This window comes from Arachis ipaensis, chromosome B09 (assembly GCF_000816755.2).
Source record: "Arachis ipaensis cultivar K30076 chromosome B09, Araip1.1, whole genome shotgun sequence".
Lineage (NCBI taxonomy): Eukaryota > Viridiplantae > Streptophyta > Magnoliopsida > Fabales > Fabaceae > Arachis > Arachis ipaensis.
Window position 1 is genome coordinate 130657900 of NC_029793.2, and position 5985 is coordinate 130663884.

Genomic DNA, 5985 nt, shown 5'->3' on the forward strand with positions numbered 1-5985 from the left:
AATGAGTAAAATTTAAATATTACATTATTTTTTGAAAACATAAAAAAGAAAAACTCAAAACTTTAATTTTTTTTAGAAATTTGGAAGATAATCAGAAAAATTAGTGAAAATAAAAAATTTTGAGAAAATAAAAAATTACTATACAAGCTAAGATTAATGAATTTAGTAACTGAAATGAAAGCTTATGAAGAGGACTTATCCAATAAAAAAAAAGTAAAAAAAATACTCATTAGTTTACCTTTCAAATTCGATCCTAAAGTGTCTATAACTGAAAAAATTAAGAATTTATCAACGCTAATATTAATATATTTAATAAGCTTACTGTACACTTTTGAACAAAGATTAGCAAGTCAAGATGATGAAGATTCAATAGAAAATGCATTTCAGTCTAATTTCAATATAAAATTTCAGAATCTAAATAAAAAAAAGGAGGAAAAAACAAGTAAATTCTAGATGTTTAGACACTTCTAGAAAAATAGAAAATAAACTGAAGATAGAAAATAATGCTCTCCTTGTGGCATAGGCAAGAAAACCAACCACCTAGAGAAGAATTGTTGACATCGTGGAAAACTACAGTGCCGCAATTGTAAAAAGTTTGGGCATATGGAGAAAGACTATAGGATGAAGATCAATCATTGCGCAGACTTCTCTAAAGAAAAGGAAGGAGACGAGTGTATATTCTATGCGTTATCACAAGAAGAGTGCAAGAAGAAAGATGACATATGGTATCTCGATAGTGGTTGTAGTAATCACATGACAGGTGATCAAAGCCTATTCAGTGACATCAATAAATCTGTTCGATCTGGCATCAGACTTGGAGACGAAATGATCGTGCAGGCAGATAGTAAAGGTACAATCACTGTCCACACCAAGATAGGAACTAAGAATATTCATGATATTCTATTAATTTCTAAACTAGCACATAATCTACTTAGTATTGGCCAAATGATGGAGCAAGTCTATGTATTACACTTTGAAGAAGACTCATACACCATAAGTGAAAGAAAAACTAAAAAACTTCTAGCGATCATCAAAATGAAAAACATGAGCTTTTCACTCAAATGGAGTTATATCATAGAAACTGCATTAAAGGCACAAGAAGATAATTCATAGTTGTGGTATCGATGATTTGGCCATTTTCATTTTCACGGATTACGGTTGTCACATCAAAAGCAATTAATAAGAGATCTACCAAGCATCACAGAGATTAATCGACCTTGCGAATGATGCTTACTTGGCAAGCAACATCGTCAAGCATTTCCTTTTAGAAGAGCTTGATGAGCCAAGGAGATGTTTGAATTAGTTCACATTAATATTTGTGGTCCAATGAAGACTCCATCACTCAATAACAACAGGTACTTCATTCTCTTCATCAATGATTATACTAGAATGATGTGGGTATATTTTCAACGTGAGAGATCAGAAATTTTGGACATCTTTAAGAAGTTCAAGCAACATCTGGAGAAGTAAAATGGTCGTAGCATCAAGGTACTTCGTAGTGACAGAGAAACTGAATACATTTCTAAAGAATTTAATAAATTCTACGAAGAAGAGGGTGTCGAGCGTCAACTCACATACAGTAGGATATGCTCCTGAGCAAAATAGAGTATCTGAGAGAAAAAATAGAACTGTGATAAAGATGGCATGCTTGATCCTCAAGGAGAAAAATCTGCCAAACATTTTTTGGGCAGAAGCTGTTTACACAGTAGTATACCTACTAAATTGTTGTCCACTAAGGCAATAGAAAATAAAATTCATATCGAAGCATGGAGTGGATGAAAACCTTCCACAAAGCATCTAAAAGTCTTTAAATGCATATGCTATGTCCACATTCCCATACAAAAAAGAAGCAAGCTGGTTGAGAAGACAGAAAAAAGAATCTTCTTTGGATATAGTACACAATCAAAAGGATATCGTGTGTATAACTTACAAATAAAGAAACTCATAATCAGTAAAGATGTGGAGTTCGACGAAAATGTTTCATGAAACTAGAAAGATGAAAACGTCGAGAAAAGAAGTATTGGAGTATCACAACAACCACCTAGACTAAAAGAACAAGAACGTGAAAAAAAGCAAGCACAACTACTCCAACAGAAGAAGCAACAACTAATAATTCTTCTCCAAAAAAAAACAAGATCTCTACAAGACGTATATGAAATATGCAATTGTCAAGATCGAGCTTACAAGCTTTGAAGAAGCAGAAAAGCAAGAAGAATGGAGAAATGCCATAAAAGAAGAAATCAAGATGATTGAGAAGAACAACATATGAGAACTAGTAAATCACCCTTCAAATAAAGATCTTATTGGAGTCAAACGGGTATACAAGACTAAGCTCAATCCTAATAGATCTATTCAGAAGCATAAAGTAAGGCTCGTAGCTAAAGGATATGCACAAATTTCTGAGATAAATTACATAGAGACATTTGCAGCTGTAACTCGCCTAGATACAATAAAGGTGCTCATTGCACTAGCCGCACAAAAGCAATAAAAGATTTATCAACTGGATGTGAAATCTGCCTGTCTAAATAGAGAACTGGTAAACAAAGTATATATTGATCAACCACAAGAGTTCGTTGTAGAAGAACATGAAAACTATGTGCTAAGGCTAAAAAAAGTACCCTATGAACTCAAGCAAGCTCTACGAGTATGGTACAGTCGAATTGATAAATATTTCACTGATCATGAATTTAGGAGGAGTAAAAGTGAGCCTACACTCTACATCAAGACGCAAGGTAATTCAAACACTCTCATAGTTTTTTTGTATGTGGACGATCTTATCTACATAGGAAACAATGAGTCTATATGATTAGAGAATTCAAAAAAAAAAAATGAAGCAAACATTTGAGATAACCGACTTAGGATTGATACACTATTTTCTTGGCATTGAGGTAAACCAAAATGAAGACAAAATTTTCATCTCACAAAAAAAAATACACTCAAAATTTACTACAAAGGTTCAAGATGAATAATTGCAAAGCAGTATCTATTCTTCTAATCCATAATGAGAAATTACAAAAAGAAAATGGATCTGGAGAGGCAGATGCTTTGCAATACAAAAGTCACATTGGAAGTCTCTTTTATCTAACTACCACAAGATCTGACATCATGTATGCAACAAGTCTACTATCAAAATTCATGCAAAAGCCAAGTCAGAAGCACTATGGGACTGCAAGAAGAATTATGACATTCATTATAAATCTATCGAAAATCTAAAACTACTTGGATATACCGATAGTGATTGGGCAGGATCAATTGATAACATGAAATAAAAGAACTTCTTGATATGCATTTATACTAGGATCTGGAGTATTCTCTTGGACATCAAAAAAATAAGAAACTGTGACTCAATCATCTGCTGAAACTGAGTATGTTGCAGTCGCAACTGCTACTAGTCAAACAATATGGCTAAAGAAAATATTCGAAGACATAGGAGAGCAACAAGAAGAACCAACAACTATATCGTGCGACAGCAAGTCAGCAATAGTAATGGCAAACAATCCAGTCTATCATAGTAGGACCAAGCATATAGCTATCAAGTATTATTTTATACGAGAAGCTATATTGGCAAAAAAGATAAAGATCGAGTATTGCAAACACAGATGAATAACTGGCAGACATCTTCACTAAAGCACTACCAAGATCAAAGTTCGAACTATTTTCGAGAGATGCTTGAAATTACACAAATATGCATCAAGGAGGAGTATTAATAATGCTACACATTTGTAGAACTTTCTAGAATTTTCATGATCTTATTTTGTAAAAATAAATATCTGGATATTATGATAGAGAAATCTAGAAGTTAAGTAAATAAATCAAGTACTAAAAATATCTAGGTTAATATCTAGAAATATCTAATATTTGAAATTATCTAAAATCAACTTATGGAGTCTATAAATAGGCCATTATAGAATTTATTGTAACTAACTAACAAACATATTAAATTCCACTAGAATTTGTACTCTCTCCTTAACCCATCAATAATATAATTATCAAATTTTTTAAACTATTTATCCAAACTACTTATTCATCAAAATTATTTTTGTTATAATATTCAAGTCTATAATACACTAAACCAACATTAAACTATTTCAAAAAACTAACATAACACCTTCTTAACAATTATCATGATAGTATTTCTCCGTAGATATTTGCTATTAAGTATTTGAAAAATTCTTTCAAGTAATTCAGAAAAAAAATGAGTTGAAGTACTTTTCTTTCATTTATTTGAAATAATATATGATTTACCTTAAACCATTGAAGTTCTCGTTTGCATTTGTAAAAGTGCCCCGGGAATAGGACTAAGGTGTTCTGGTGGAGCTAGCAATCCTGCCATATGAAGCATATAATTTCCATGGGTGTCAGAGGAGCTTGAAAATGTACGATTGAGAGTAAGACCATGAAAAAGATTGTAAACGCTTGTTTGGCGATACTGAACAGCAACAGAAAATATGTGCTTTCTATCTTGGGTTCATGTCCACAAAAGGCCTAAGTGCGTCTTTAATGCTTCAACAATGAATGTAGCATTCCCTTGTTTCGCTACCATAAGTATCGCGTTCTGCATTCCACTTCTTGAGATTTCTTCTTCATTTTCCGAAGAAATTGCATTGCACGCAGCACGTAGCAGCATAAGAAATTGCTCATCAACTAACTTTGCTTCGTATATTTTCTTCATTCCTATTGTTTACAAATAAATAAAGAGTGAATAGCCAAAATCATTCCTGAAAGATACTCCGATCTTCATTTTGGTTCTCGAAAGATAAAGTTAATCGAAAGGGAAAGTATGAGGAGTCAATGGAATATTTGTACAATGTGTACAATGGAAGTTTATGAAGTATTAGAGATATAACCATTAGTATTATCTTTTCTTATCAGGTGAAGCTTTTGAGATGAGTGGTATCATGACATGGTATTAGAGTGTTAGATCTGAAAGGTCAAGAGTTCGATCCTTGGTGAACCCCAAAATCAGTTTAAGCTTTTGGGAAGATGTTTATTATCCCTAGTACTCGGATGATTATTCTAGATAGTATGGGGGATGTTCATTTTGTAACTCAATAGCCCATTGTACAAATTGTACAAATAGTTCATTATCTCCCTAGCGGGATCCTAATCGAAATCGTCCCCGAAAGATACACGATTGGTCACGTTACTCCTTCCGTCAGTTGGATGATGACGTGGGGGGCTAATGCCACGCGTCACAAGATGATTGGTTGACGTGTCAGATCAGTGACACGTGGCATGCCACGTGACACTTGATATGTAAAAAAGTTATTTATAATCAAAATAGTCCTTGAAAGTTCAGACGTAAGTCATTTTCAACCCTGAAATTTTAAAAATTAATCTAATTAGTCCTTATGTAAAAAATAAAAAAAAAATTATATAAGGACTAATTTGATTAATTTTTAAAATTTCAGGGATGAAAATGACTTACGTCTTAACTTTCAAGGACTGTTTTGATTATAAATAACTTTTTTACATGTCAAGTGCCACATGACATGCCACGTGTCACTGACCTGACACATAGCATGCCAAGTGTCACTGAGCTGACACGTCAACCAATCATCTTGTGACGCGTGGCATTAGCCCCCTCACGTCATCATATGCCACGTGGCACTTAACATAACACGTCATCATCCAACTGACGAAAGAACTAACGTGACCAATCGTGTATTTTTCGGGGACGATTTCGATTAACTTTATCTTTCGAGGACAAAAATGGAAATCGAATATCTTTCAGAGACAATTTTGGCTATTTACTCAATACACAAACCATCCATTCGTTTTTTAGAATAGAGTATCTATGAGAGGAAAAAAATAAAAGAAAAAAATAAAAAAATTTAAAATACCACCTAAATAAAATCAACACATTTATCGAAATGAAAATATACACTGATTTTTTTTTTTTATAAACTATAAAGTTTTGATATGAATAAACTATAAAGTTACTGTGCTTCATAAACTATAAAGTTAGAAAGCCTTTCTAAAACA

General features: G+C 32.8%; 1 long non-coding RNA gene and 1 pseudogene across 1 annotated transcript in view; both read right to left on the reverse strand.

Annotated features, from left to right (window-relative positions):
* Positions 1 to 4729, reverse strand: part of LOC107616495 — a 6511-nt pseudogene extending 1782 nt beyond the window's left edge.
* LOC107619526 overlaps positions 1 to 5985 on the reverse strand; it is a 15117-nt gene that overhangs the window by 4109 nt on the left and 5023 nt on the right. The window lies entirely within an intron of this gene.